Below are 15195 nucleotides of genomic sequence, written 5' to 3'. Positions count from 1 at the left end.
TGCTCTGACACTACAGAGTTAAAAACAGTTAGCTGTGTCAGTAAGTTACCCTTCTGCAATACAATAACAGATCACTGCTATCATGACAGAAGGCCTGATAAGTCTGAAATTGAGGCAGACACGAAGCCGGGTCGACAATGACGCCTTGAAATTGCCGCTTGTCGTAACGTCAAGGATCTTGACAGGGTCTTCTCTGATCGAGATAATTCTATTCTTGATAAATAAAGATGGAGTACATTGCATTTTTGAGGAGGCAAGTACTGAACTTGGCGAGATTGAAAAACGTTTACTGTACCACAACCGCCCGAATAAATGCAAGAAAATGCACCGACATCCGTGACGTCGCACTCACGTATACCGGCGCCAGAATTTGGGCACGAAATTAAACGAAACTGAGCATTGGCTTTCATTGTTTCTTTTAGTGGTCAACCTCCTACCGCAAAATTAACGAGTATAAACACCTGAAAAATTATTTATTTATTTAGTTAGTTAGTTAGTTAGTTAGTTAGTTAGTTAGTTAGTTAGTTAGTTAGTTAGTTAGTTAGTTATTGCTATATTTCTCTTTAGCGTCCCTTTAATGCCTGACACTTAGTCTAGGAGCAACTAACAAACTAATAAATAAGGAAGTGAATAAGTTAATAAATATCAATTGTGCGGTAATCTGCATGTGCCGGCATAACCAAAAGCACCTCCATGCCCTAAAGAGCCGCATTTATCTCGACGGTACTCACCCCTCCCCCTTTGTTGTATTAAAAGATAGTAATAAAGTTTGGTGTGCGTTGTGGTAATTTCTTTCTTTTCTTGGAACCCCAACAGAGCGCGACCGAGCACGTATATATATATATATATATATATATATATATATATATATATATATATATATATATATATATATATATATATATATATGTATATGTATACGTGCAGTATGTGCTGCCTGAATTTGGACAAGGCGACGTTCGAGGCGCATAACATGTTTCCGTGAGTGCGTGACTGAAGAATTTGAGCCTCATAATTTAGTGACGGATAGTAAACGCAAACGCACTCTCACGTACACGCAGGACCGGCGGACCGATAAATTGATTACAACAGTCGTCCTGTTGCTCTTCTCCCGCGCGTATGTAACGCGTCCTTATTTGCGCAGCCTGGTTAATTTGCTAAACAAACTTGCGTGCCGCATAACGCGAACCATCGTTAACAGGGTGCGAATGACGTATGCAAACCGGTCGAGCCCTTTCGTGTTGAACTGCATGTTAAAAGCAAAAACCTGCCGTAAGGCAGGCAAGTGCTTAAAACTAAAAAGCAGAAACACGTATACGTATAATGGTTTCTGAAAATCCCGTAATCGCTCATTTAAAGGCACTCACAGCCTATTTAATGTTCCGGTTGCTTCGCTGAATCAAAACAAATAAATATATACAAACGATCGACCGTGCATACATCTATAGAGTAATGGTTTGCAATGCTCGATACCGATGATCATCAATTTAGAAAGCAAGGCAGCACGCTACCATTATCTCGGCACGTCGTCGCAATTATTATCCCATTGAACTGCGCAGTCAGTGTGGCCCAGCTACGCAGCCAAACTGAACAACAAAAGAGAGAGTGAGAGAGAGACGCCGCGCGAGAAGTTTTGCTTTGTTTTGCTAGGCCTAACGGTGCGCACTTTCTCCTCGCCGCCGCCGCGCGCGCGCGCTCTTGGGATTGATCCATCGTTTCCGGCTTCGCGCGGCGCTGTTTCGAGGGAATTAGAACGCGCGAAAGAACCATTAGCGTCTTCGCATGTACTACGATCCATTGTTTTTGCAGCGATAGGGAACGCCGCTCACGACAGAGCGCGCAGCAACGTTTTCGTCACGACATCGCCTCCGGCGGCGCCCCCGACCAACGTATCGTCTGCTATTGAGCCGCCGCGCACGTCTGCAATCAGGCGGCACGCGGTGGTTGCCAGGCGCGTTGCGGTATTCCGCTAGGCATGCGTTCGCAGCCGCCATATGCGCGCAGCCTCGATCACTTTCACGCACGGCATCTTTTGCCGCCATATGAAGACGCCTGCCGGACGACCGGTGCATGCCCTTGTTTCGCCGTCACGATAGGCGCCGTGGGAAATCACGGCGCGGAGTCGCATCGGGCACGTTACGTTTCCGGTGCGGACGACATTCGGGATAAATGCGGCAATATTAAAATTTCGAAGCGACCTGAAGGCGTTATAATGCGTGAGCCAATATAACTCGGTAGTCCTCGTACTTCCATAGGCGTGCGTACAGGGGTGCCACCCCCCTTCTCTCGCCAGGGCTGCTCGGGGTAGGCAAACCGAGTACAAGTCATTAGATCGCTTGTCCCATGAGCGCCTTCGATAGTTGGTTTTGCCTTTTGTTGGGCAGGTTATTGCGCTGTCTGCGAGCCATTTTGATCATGTTCAGCATTGATCAAAAGATTGCAGGTTTTTGCTTTAGATACAGGATGCGGAAACACTAGAACCTTTACTGAGATAACGCACAATGCAAGATTTTTTTTTTAGGTTTTTAATTCTTAGAAAGTAGTAACCTTTTTTAAAAGGGTATTCGTGCTATAAGAAAATGTCGGGAAATAAACCTACACATTTATGACTGCGCGTCATTCAACACCATGAAGATTTCCTTGTATAACAAGAGAAAGCAGTGGGTAAAATACACACTGCACAATAAACATCCACATTTCACATTGCAAGTGTGACAAGCAATTATTGAATACATATGAAATATTGTTACACCGCTGTTGTAGAATATTCTTTAATCCTTGTGCCACAATATTATATCCTAAGCTGAGTGCTCCCATTTTTCGTTGAATGTCCGCCGCAAAATATCCCGAGGTGGGTAACACGCGATGAAAAGTTGGGGTGGGGAAGGGGGGGGGGGGGGACCTTTGCAAGGAAGTTTGGTCTAAATAAAGCTTTAGTTTAGCACCCCTATAGCGAAGATCCCTGCGCATGCCTACGCGATTAAAATGCTTAGCACCGCCTTATGTATTGTGGCACGACGACAGCACGCATTCACCACCGCCGACGACGACACGACGAAGATATACGATCACTCGCACCTCACCAGCCTGAGCATGTCTCCCCAGTGGCAAGTTTTCTTTTTCGGCGACTTGGTCGACCAAGTACTGCTTTATTTATTTAGTTACACCTTCACGAAAACTTCGCCTCACATACATTTCAACAAGTTCGTTGGGTCTGCCTACATATATATATATATATATATATATATATATATATATATATATATATATATATATATTGCAAGTTTTTATTTGCTCCGTTGTTCTTTTGTAATTGTTGTTTCAGACTCGGCAAGTAAACTGCATGACCTACGGCGTCACATTTCGCAAAGCCGTCTGGTTGATGATTGGCAGCAGACGTCTACGTCGACGAGGGTAGCGGTAAACACTAGCCTGCAACGCTAGCTTCGGTTCGCACAGGGCTGCAAAACTTGTACGCAATTCACAGCCGCTTGCGTGATCCGCAAGCAGCCGATCGCGCTTCTTCTCGCCACCTTGCACGTAGGCAACGCTACCCATCGAGTTAGAATACAAGAAGGAAAATAAGAGGCAGCAGTGTGTTTGTTCAGAGGGGCTGGTTGGTTCATCTTCAGAATAAAAACAGGAATAGCGCAACACAGGTAAAGAGGCTCAGCGCTCTGTGCTGTGCTCGTTACTCGCTCGTCCTGTGTTGCGCTGTTCCCGTTTTTTATTCTGAAGAGGTATAGCCCGCGCGATGCGGGCGAGCCAATGCTAACGGCGGCGCAGACACTGATCGCTTCATTGCTCGCCTCAGTCGGCCATACTCCTTCTTCGGTTGCCATACAGTGCCCCGTTCTTCGCCGGGACCGGTCGCTGTGCCGGCGGCGTTGCAAGCCACACAGCGGCTAGATCTCGACGAAACATGCCGCCAGCTTTGATGTGCCCTATTCACAACTGACCGTAGACGTCGCCGACGTTTTGCCGGTGGGCGCGCTCACGATTTTCCGTGCCCGAATCGGCCTCAGGATCTCCTCCACATGTCATGCCCATTTCTCTCGTCCGCGGCCGTTACACAAATACATATATATATATATATATATATATATATATATATATATATATATATATATATATATATATATATATATATATATATATATATATATATATATATATATATATATATATATATATATATATATATATATATCCACCTCCCTTGTCGGCTACGGTAGCGCGAAACCGCAGCATATTATGTGCCGAGGCACCAGTTTCAGTTTTGTGAGGAATTCGTTTCGAAGCACACGCATACAGGCAAGAAAAGACAACAGCGAAACAAAATCTACCTCTCCTGCTCCGCTTCGCGAAAAAAAAAAACATTTTCTGCGATAAACGCTGCTCGCATGCAGTAAATGTACAACACGTATATATATATATATATATATATATATATATATATATATATATATATATATATATATATATATATATATATATATATATATATATCGTGTGCGTGTGTGTCTGTGTGTGCGAGAGAGAAAGAATGTCGACAGCGATATTATCCGTGCGTTGGGTTACGGGACGACACCGATTCGCGGCGCTTGAATGCTCGTTTGCAGCCGCGCGTCCACTCGCACTGCGTCTATGTATAGTGCGATAAGCGCGTAATGTGTTATTGCATTTCATCCGTTGCACGATGCACATACGAAAGTGCATATCCTGTTACACGCCTGTTATAGCCAGATACATAACTCACGTGGACTATCCTCTGCACTTTTTCGGGCATTCAAGCTTGACCCTCTCACCGAATGCATTACTGCTACTAGTAGTAGTACCACCACTACTACCACCACAGCCACTGCCGCTACTGTTGCCGCTACTACCACCCATCGCGGTGGCTCAGCAGCTATATATGGTGCTGCGCTGCTAAGCACGAAGTCGCGGGATCAAATCCCGGCAGCAGCGGCCGCATTTCGATGGGGCGAAATGCAAAAACGCCCGTGTCCCCTGCATTGGCACACGTTAAAAATCCCCTGGTGACCAAAATTATTTCGGAGTCCGCACTATACAGCGTGCCTCATAATCAAATCGTGGTTTTAGCACGTAAAACCCCAGAATTCAATTCAACTACTACAATATTATTACTTCGAAAATGTACCGAGATGGACAGCGAATTACCTTCCGTTAATCCGACCCGTGCGGAACCGCAAGATTTGGTCAAATTCCGAAACGGCGGCAAAATCAGCGAGTTCCAACATTCTATTATCGCTTGAAGTAGTTTGTAATGTATTTTCTTCTTCCTCTTCTGGAGCGATTCAACCAGCATGCAATGAAGAGTGCCGACATGTTTAAACGAATTGCTGCAGCGTTAGACCGCCGCGTTGCTGACAGTATCGTCGCCGGTCAGTGGCCTTCGGCGAAGAGAGCACCCTCAGAAGAGACAAGAGCAGTAGCGCCGCGTCTGCTAAATTTATTGTTTTAAATGATTTAGCAACGCGCATGGAGAGGGGGGTGGGTTGGGGGGGGGGGGTTAGAGGGCGAAACGCCGATAGGGGTCTAATTACCCTAAGCTCAGTCTTTCGGGTTCGAACTAAACGAGTTTTTCTTTTCCATAGCAATGCATTATTTATCGCCGGGACTTTCTTAACGCGTTTCTGTTCGAATTAGGCGAAATGTCGGATTAAGAGAAGTCGAATTGACTGCTGCCTCCACTACTGCTTCCACCAAAGCCACTAATTCAACATCGCCGCTAAATCACCATCACCGCGTCAAGTGCCGTAAATACTCTTGTTTTTCTCTGGGAAGATTTGAGACCGCAGCTGCCACAGAGAATACGTGGCACATAAATTATAGTTGCGACGGCGACTAAAGCAATGTGGTTGCCGACATCGGATATAGGCGTTCCTCATCAGTGTTATCGCGGTTTTCTGATAGAGCGCACGAAAGAAAAAAACCCGGAATTGAATATATAAATATATATATACGCAGAAAAAAAAAGAAGGAAAAGCTACATAGCTTCGGCCCGAGCTGAAGCCGCTCGATCAAATCGCCCTTCGAAAATGTCAGGCGCCTGGCTTTAGTAGTCGGCGAACACAACAGAGGCGCCACCGTGAAGGATGCAGCCGATGAATCATCCGGATTATAGCCGACGATGACTTTTCACGCGAGCGGCGGCGCATGAAGCGACGCTGCAAATGGCGTGCCTTTGACCGCATGGCGTGTCCGCCACAACCACGCATGCTCGCACGCGATTCGAGAATGCGGAAGAAAAAAAAAACGGCAGCGAAAATGGCGGGCGAGTGACGTGTTGCGAGGAGAGCCACGATGGGCGAGGGTAAGCTCAGAAACAAAGAGCTGCGGAGCAGTCGATGAAGCAACATAGGCTCCGTCTGCTGCCAGAGAGGTTCACCTTGATCGCGCTTACTACGAGAATCTCGTTCGACAAGCACAGGAATCCTCGCTCGCAATGTTGTCGACGAACGAGGCCGCCGAGGATGCTTTCCCTAATGGAATGCCCCACTTTGGGAGGTTCTATATACGGCGCTGTACGTAATACAATAGCGGGAGAATTACGTGCAAGAATCTCGGCTATGTCAGATTGCGTCGATGGGAGAGTGTTTCAACAGCTATCGCTCGGACCCCCCCTCTTCTCGTGTTCGTCTGCGCTGACACGGGAGAGATGGTCTTCTTCCGCACCGTATGCTGCACTGTTAAGTTGAGCAGACGGCCACTCACGTCGTCTGCTCCCACCGAATATCGTGTTGCCACTATGGGAATTCAAATCACCTGCGGTCTCCGTCAGCGGGAATCGTATGACCGTTATTTTGACAGATGGCTCACGGTCATCCGTACGTATATAGCCTGGATCGTCTTTCCCGTGTCGGAATGCAAAGAGTTATAAACGACAATGACATCACGTGTCAAAAGAGTGATTTTATCTATTGTACTTTATATTAATTTTTGCTTTCTGGAATGAACTGCCGACCGTCCATGAATAAGCTCGAAGGCAAATCCTAAGCAGTATACAGTAAAATGCGGTTTTATCATAGATGATATTGGAAAAGAAAAGGAAAATAATTCGGTCCTGTCTTCTGCTTTAATAGGATAGGATAGGAATAAACTTTATTTGTCCAACGGTTGTTGATGTTGGTGCCCGGGGCTAGGCTGCCAGGGGTCCATCGCCCGAGGAAAATCTTTCATGATCACTTTGTAAACAAATGGTATATCCGACCACATGCAAACATACGCAATAGATCAAGAACTTCTAAAAGGGCTTTTGTTATTATTATTACTATTTATTTATTTATTTATTTATTTATTTATTTATTTATTTATTTATTTATTTATTTATTTATTTATTTATTTATCTCAGGTATGTACATTACCCATTAGTTCTGTAGTTTAACCATATGGTAGTTCCCCTAAACAGAACTCGTTGCTTTACAATATCTTTCACCGCGAGGAGATTCACCAATCCTCCTTCCCCCTTCCTCACACTGACTCCCCCCTCTTATGTTTTTCCTTAGTTTTCTTAAAAATGTATATATAAAGAAAACTCGCAAATGACGACCTTCCTCAGTGACCATGCGGAGGGTGCGTGTTCATCCTTTCATAGACGGCGCAGCACTTCAAATGACCAAAGAAGAAAAAGAAAGCCCAACCGCGAAGAGCAAGACATATACCAAAAAAAAGAGAAAAAAAGAAACGCCGCACTTGTACAAAAAGGAGGCCTTAAAGAGAAGTCTGGGGAACGCTATCTCGTCGGCCGCGCATCCTCGCGGCCCCACGATTCGGCGCCTGCGTAATACGCCCCCGACACGTTGGTCGTGATCTCTGTGCTCTGGAATCCTGCGGGATTGCGAGCAACACCCTTTTCTGGCTCCCGTGCCCCTTTAAACCGTGCAGGGCGACGGGAAGCACGCGCACAGAGACGGTTCAAATGCCGAGCCGAGTGTCGCCAGCTTACAGTTCGCAGCAAAATCAGCAAACCAAGCTTTTCTGGAGTTTTGCGTCAAAACATTAAGAGTATGTGGTGGCTATAGCTACATACAGAAAACAGTAAATGGATGTACACACGAAAAAAAGTAATCGTTTAGTGTGCGCTCTTATTCCCTCTTATATCAACTGCTATAGACGACTTATTACCTCTCACCACGTATCATGAGGCCGCGCGCTGGAGTAGGCGACGTTTAATTTAGACCATCTAGCTGCAGCTGCAGATCTGACCAGACGGCTCGTTTAAACCAGATCGTCTGGTCTTAGCGTGAATCGTATGACTGGTACTCTGGCTGACCTTCTCAACAGGCATTCCTTCTCTCATACTAGATTGTACTGTGCATTACACGGAGAAGCCCACTGAACACAACGGTGAAGACCTAACGGCAACTCTGTGATTTAGAACGTTGCACAGTACTACGCCCTGGTTTCAACGAGGCAAATTTTTAGAGCTTTGTTTTCGTAGCGTGCCATCTTTGCTCCGCATGCTCTACAATTCACATAGGAGGAGTTGTCAGACGACTCCCTCTCCACCCGAACGTGCGGTACACACTTTGCTTTTCGTTTTTCCTAACCGAGGCTTTCACGCCCACAAGGGTGGTGTGTTTTCGCGCGCCTTTTCCGCCTGCGCATCGCCACTTCCTTCGTGAAGACTAATCCCACCTCGTCAAAGCGTCGAGCAGCGTTACCTTGCGAAAAACACGAACGAAACTTCTCTTCGGCGGACGACACACAAGTGACATCATCACAGTTTCTACATTTTTTTGTCTCCAGTTCATCGCACTGCATGCGGGAAGACGTGTATAACGAAGGTTAGACTTTTCGATAGCCACGGACACGTACGACGCATCCGGAAAACTGAATAACGAAGGAAAAAAAATGAGAGAGAAGAAGGATTTCAGACGGAGGCCATGCTGGCCATCCGTGCAGGCGTTCCTCCCCCACGAACCTGTTGCAGACGATTATTGTGCAAACAGACGGTCGCAAAGAGCAATGACGGTGAGCCCGCATACGAATATCACGTCTGCATTGGTAGTATTGCGAGTAGGTGTATTTCGCAAGCCAATGACAGACGTTACGTAAATGGCGAACAGAGGAGGTAAATGAACGCTATGGAAAGGAAGCACGTAGTCGAAAAAGAAGGGTCGGTTCTTTTATTTGTACCATTTTTTTACTGTGATTTAACAGATTCCCGAAATTCAATACACGAACTGTTCTGCCCTTAGGCTTCTTGGAATACCACAGCTGATTTTTTTTTTTTTTTTACTCGGGCGTTGAACCATTAGACTTTTGTAACAGCGTGACAAAGAACTGAAGGTCTCACCACGCCACGTGCTTGAGGGGTAACAAAATAGAATACACTTCGGTTCTCTTTTGATTAGCTATGAACGCGATGCGTGCACAGGTCTAATGAACAGGCGTGAGAGTTGTGCGCCGAGGCGGCGTCTGCACCATACATACATGCGGAAAGGCGTACACGATAAGTCAAAAAGCGGCGAGAGAGGCGCATCAATTCACGACGATCCGTCATTACAAACCTGGCGTGCCCGGACGATTATAAATGCAACCGGAACATCAGCATGTGCGTCGCCGCCGATCTCCATTCGCACACCGGCGGTCACGTTTCCCATCGGCATTATTCGGTGACTTGCGGAGCACGAGGGCAAATCACGCTGTGTAGGTGAGGTTGCGCTTTTCAAAAGATGAAGCGCCAACCGAGACAGCGCGACATTGAAGAAACCACCACAACAAACGCGAAGAGCCTCTAATGAGTGCCGCCAAAAATGCAGCTCCTATGTAGCCACTCCTCCAGCTTACGCTGTGACTATGCTGCATGTACCGCGCAGACCTGTGCCTTTTGTTGTCTGTATGCACCACGTCCATGGACCCAACAAACAATTTTTATTGGACTAATCGCACGCAGGAAATCACCGCTCGCCTTTACCACTCACATGACTTTCAGAATGCGAGAAGAAAAAGAAAATGAAAAAAATTGGAGGACGCTTAAGCTTCGCCTTCAAGAGTGGAACGCGACAGCGTTCCCGTCGACCCGCCAAGTGGTGTAAGACAATGGGCTACTGCGCAGTGACTACGCGCCCCGCATCGGACGCGGTGAGCGTCGAGCAACGCAGCGTTCGGCGCGGCAACGAAATGTGCGCCTGTGCAAGCGACGCACGCCTGAAACAGATCGTTTCTAAGGCAACACCGCGTTCACTAGAGGCGCTTTTGTAGCGCTTTGAAGCATCGAGCTCGTGGCTCAGTTTTTTTTTCTTTATAAAAAAAAAAGCTCAGTGGTAGCGCCTTCGTCTCAAACTCCGGAGACCCTGGTTCGATTCCCACCCAGCCCATCTTGCAAGTTGTTTTTTATTCATGAAGTGCCTGCTGGGATTTATCGCTCACAGCCAACGCCGCTGACGCCGACACCGACGACATCGGCTTTTCTGCGACACGAGCTCCTTAACGCTATCGCGTTAAAACGCAGCTCATGTTTGCAGCTCGGAAATACGGATATATCGCAGGCGCCGTTAAACTATGTGTGTTACGTACGAATAAGTTTTTTTTAAGTTATTCCGATGGCCTACATAGATTTATAGAGCAAAGCTTTCTTTGCCTAGTTCCCCGGGGTATGGCACATCGTTTTCGGCTGTCTCACCGCGTAGTAAACTGTGTGTGACATACGGGTTCAACTTCTGTGGATTTCGTGTTGGTAATGCCTTACAGAGCAACCGAAGCGTCTCACACACAGCCGCGACCATAAAGACAAAGGTAATTTGCCCACTTCTCAAATGCAAGGTGCAATTGGTCATCGAATGTGAAACAATGACGAACAATCACCTCTTTCAAGGAATAAAGAAGTCAACTTAGATCACTCACTCTCGTGCATTGTTTCCATACAAGCAATGCCAAAACATGCACGACATCAATGAAGCTTCCAGCGATATCGTTACAACATAGTATCTACATTAATGTAAAAAAAACATCACATAACGTCAAAACATTTAGCACAACCGCGATTCGCAAAGTGCGTGGGATCCGCATAATTTCCTCCCCCACCTCCCCCACTTGTACTGCGGTGTGTTATCGCCTCATCATCAAAAGCGAACCAGACGATGCGTGCTGACGACGCCGAACGAACAGACGTACGCATTCTTTCGCAGCAGAAAACGCGCGACGTCGTCCACGACGCAGAAGGACGCGTGCAACCCTTTTGTAGCGAGGACGAAAGGTCAAACAGAATGTAATTCCGAAGCCCGCAGGGAGCGCGCGCACGGCAGAATCTGCGAAGCCATAAGGTCCACAAACGTTGCCAAAACAACACCGCGCGCAGCGCGAGTTCCTTGACAGCTACGGCTTTACGGCCTTCCATCGCGATTTGCCGGCGGCCTTCTGTTGTAGCGATGCTGGTTGGCGCGGGTACATCGCGTTGGACACAATAGCTTATGCGGTAACAAACAACATGCGTAGTGGAGGACGCTGACAGGATGGGAAAGAGAGTGCACGCTGTGTACTTTGTAAAGGCAACGCGGCCTTGACTGCTGGGGATGAGACAATGGCCCGCACGGGCTCGTGCGCTAAAAGGACAGCGTGCCATTGCGGCAGTCCCGTATGGACACACGCGGTGATGATCCACTAGTATACGTTGATGCAAGCCTTTCTACCAAGCCGCGCAACGAGGTGTGTGTAGAAACGGTATGCCGTTGTCGTCAGCTGTTGCCCCTTCGTGTCAATAGGATAAAGGTAACAGAACCTGCAGGGCCCACAAAACATCGAAAGACAGGATTAAAAAATGGGAGAAAAAAGGTTTTGACAGAACACGCACTGGCGTGTTGGACGATCGTTCTTTTACAACAAAAAAATGTATGTGTTTCCACGATAATAGACGATACTGCTGGCACGAGCATAGAAACCAAGCGGCTGACCACAAGACAGTATATTTCAACGAAGGCTTTAATAACCACTCTGGACGCATTAGTCGCTCAACATCAGCCTAGAAACGCACTGGCGTTTCACCACGGCCTTCAGTCGCAGTACGCAAGAAGCGGTTCGTGGGGAAATGACGCTATATGAACACCAAACGCGCTCGTTCCGTATATTAAAGGGACTGGCAACTGGCCAGAATGTGTTGTCTGGCCAGTCTGCATGGACAAGCGAAAAACGGCACCTAAGATCCCATTGGTTGCTTGCGATGCCACGTCACGAGCGCACCTCGGCGGAGCAGAGCGGGCGAAAGGGCACGTCTGCTATCGCGATGGCGCTCCAGGTGCCGCATGAGGGGAGAGGGCATCGCCGCGGCGCCACGTCACCGTCGCTCTCGGAAGCCTGCGTTATCCGCGCGTTCCTTGTCTGTTGCAAGCTTTCGCCCGCGTTCTAACTGCGCCTCGGTAAGGCCAGATCAAAACGCGCCAAGCGGCCAAGCGTCTCAGCGCGCTTGCTTTCCCGCGAGGAGTTCATAACTGGAAGGACCGATCAGCTGCGTTCGACTGGACGCATTCAAAACTTATAAGTGCTTAGGTATCCTCAGATTTTTTTTTAAATTCACATTATCGATAAGACATGCGCGCAGGCGCAAAGCAATTACAAGCTCAAAACACGCGCGTATGCCTGCGTTAATTCGTTCGAAAAACGTTCGTTGAATAACGCAATGCGGAGAGGCGGAGTGCTCTTTCGAGTGTACTCGAGGGTAAAAATGCAGCGCAGAATGCTTATCTAGACGCTTCCAAGTCATGTCGGTACCTATTCAGGCGCTTTCTTCAGTGTTCAATGTGTTCGCATTTAAAAAAGTTTTTTACGCATGAGATGTCAACCAATCGTGGAGGCGGTCAGCATATGGCAAGCAACGCTCACCAACTGAACTTCTTAATTTGTGAGTTCGGTGACGAACCATCTGCGATTTCTGTTGCGACTGTTCAAGCTTGAAGTGATGTTAGTTTTTGGGTACAAAATGTAGAAGGAGGTGCCAGAGTTGTCAGGGGGACCTCCTGTTAAAACATGTATAACACGAAGAACGTACGCTTAGCAAGAGGTTTAAAACAGCAGAAAAAAAAGTACATGTCAACATACCAAAACTAAGTGCGCAAAACGACAAGCAGTTCAAGATTACACAGAAATGAGTCAAACGATTTCTATTTTGGTTTAGACGTATAAGGACATCATTAAAGTAGCACTACCGTTATCGTAACAGTCGCATAAAATGACGAGTGTACCAAATGCCACATTAAGTAAGATCCCCTCGAAAGGTCCTCCCCCTACAGAATACGGGACAAGTTAATCGATATACGAACCGAGGAAGTGGCTCGAATTCGAAAAAGATCTACGAATTAAAATTTTTGCTCAAGTCGGCCCATTCTGCCCAAACATTGTCTGCGCCTCATTTATCACGTTGCCGCACATAGGCGCGATGTCTAGGCACCCAACACCGGTTGACGATAGGATAAAATAAAACACAAACATTAAACGACCGAGTGGCAGACGACAAGGGCGCTGTGCGACCAGACGACATCGACCCCGAAACACGCGCAGTCTGGCCGACTTTGTCGTTGTTTTATCTATATAACATCGTCTGCAAAGAAGGTTAAGTGTTTAATTACACACTCCACGCCTCCTAAGAAAGGGAACAAATATAGATAGGCGGGAAAGGGTCGTTCGATTACGCGCGATTTCTGGCGACGTATAAAGAAAACACGACAGAGTAAGGGTGGCACGCAGACGCGGTCGGGAGAGTTTTAAGAGAGGGAAAACGCTAAATAATGAATCGAGCACAGTTCGTTGCTGCTGCTGAGAAGCGCGTAGTTCCAGATTTGGAACCAGTATTGGGGTCAAGCCTCGCTGCGGAGAGCCCGGCTAGAGATCTCAGTGATCAAATCTAGTGGCGACGCTTGCCGGAGTCCGACACTTGAAATGACACCCCCAAAATGCACAAAAATTTTACACTTACAATTCGTTGCGCCATCTAGGAAGCAAGAAAGTAGCTAGTTCAACTTAACATTTCTGTGTACAAATATTATGAGCTAGCTTTCGCACCTTGTAGGTGGCGCATGCGCCAATGTTTCAAGGTGAGGCTTAGGCCGATCGCTTCCCGGACTGGAGTTTGGGACAGGTATGAGTACATGCATTCGTAGAAGCAGACGACGCGCGTCGAATACCAGCGGTCGCTTTTGGCGAGAACGCGGCTGCACCTCTGGAAACATTGGGTTCGGTCTCGTGACGACAGTCCGCAACTTCCGCCAGCAGGGGCCGCTACCTGCCGCGCCGCCTCCTCCTTTTCGGCTTTGTGGAGGTGCGTGCGTTTTTCGTGTGCGTGAGCGCGCAAGGCAGGCGCGCGTCGGTGTGAGCGCGTTTCGTTTTTTTATTATTTCTTACTTTTGCTGCTTCTCGTTCTACGCGTACCTGCCTGCATACCGATGCTCCGGAGCGCGGCGTCGCCCGTCGCGAAAATGCAGCAGCAGCCGATGCCGCTGCGTAATTGCTAAAAGTTTTGCTTGTGTCCGCCGGAGGCTCAGCGCAGCGACAACTTTGGTCGTCGATTCGCCGTCCAACTGTTCCTGTGAGAAACGCGGCTTCGCTACGCCTCGCATCGGCCCGACCTCGTCGAGCGAGAACGGATTGCGTCTGTCCGACATCGCAACGGGCTCTGCGTTCGGCGCGGGCCAGTTTCCGTGTGTGCGTGCTCTGCTGTGGGGTGTTTTTCTCCCTCGGCTCCCTCTGACCGCGCCGCAGTTTGTCATCGCTGACATCACCTGGTCAAGAAGTTAAACGTTTTCACCGGCCAGCAAAAAGGAGTACCACGCCGATCGGGCCCGTTCTTGTACGCCGAAACGTAGCCTTCGTCCACCGATGCACCTGTCCGGCGGCGAGCCGACATTGTGTGCTATCATCGCCCGAAGACTTCCCGGCCTAGGCTGGCTCTAGGCAAGCGACGCACCACAGGTGGGTTGGTTCGCGAGGCTCGCAGCGCGTTCAGAAACAGCGTTCATCCGTGTAGGCGACGCGCTTGACTTGGCGTCGGCGGCGGCAGTCGTCTCGGAGTTCTTGTTGTGTTTGTTCTGAAGCCCGCGGCGTCGGGTGACGCCGCAGGTTGGGAGCCGTGTGACGCACAGACCGCACGAGCGGTCATTTCTCGCTCGCCAAACGGCACCCGAAGCTTGCCTGACGAACGAGCGGCGATCTGTCCTGATTTCTCTCTGGGTGAAAGCTGCA

At 48.1% G+C, this 15195-nt stretch overlaps 1 protein-coding gene and 1 long non-coding RNA gene across 5 annotated transcripts in view; one reads left to right on the top strand and one right to left on the bottom strand.

The window, feature by feature from the left end:
- The window catches only part of LOC135911114 (uncharacterized), a 94826-nt gene that overhangs the window by 61105 nt on the left and 18526 nt on the right, over positions 1-15195 (bottom strand). The window lies entirely within an intron of this gene.
- The window catches only part of LOC135911111 (uncharacterized), a 58586-nt gene continuing 57665 nt past the window's right edge, over positions 14275-15195 (top strand). The window contains exon 1 of one of the 2 annotated variants that reach the window (XM_065443228.2): positions 14275-14925. The gene's annotated coding sequence lies outside the window, so the exon portion shown is untranslated. The remainder of the gene's footprint in view (positions 14926-15195) is intronic. The other variant, XM_065443226.2, reaches the window with a different exon arrangement.

This window comes from Dermacentor albipictus, chromosome 9 (assembly GCF_038994185.2).
Source record: "Dermacentor albipictus isolate Rhodes 1998 colony chromosome 9, USDA_Dalb.pri_finalv2, whole genome shotgun sequence".
Lineage (NCBI taxonomy): Eukaryota > Metazoa > Arthropoda > Arachnida > Ixodida > Ixodidae > Dermacentor > Dermacentor albipictus.
The sequence above is the reverse complement of the archived record's forward strand: the minus strand, read 5'-3'. Positions and strand labels throughout refer to the sequence as shown.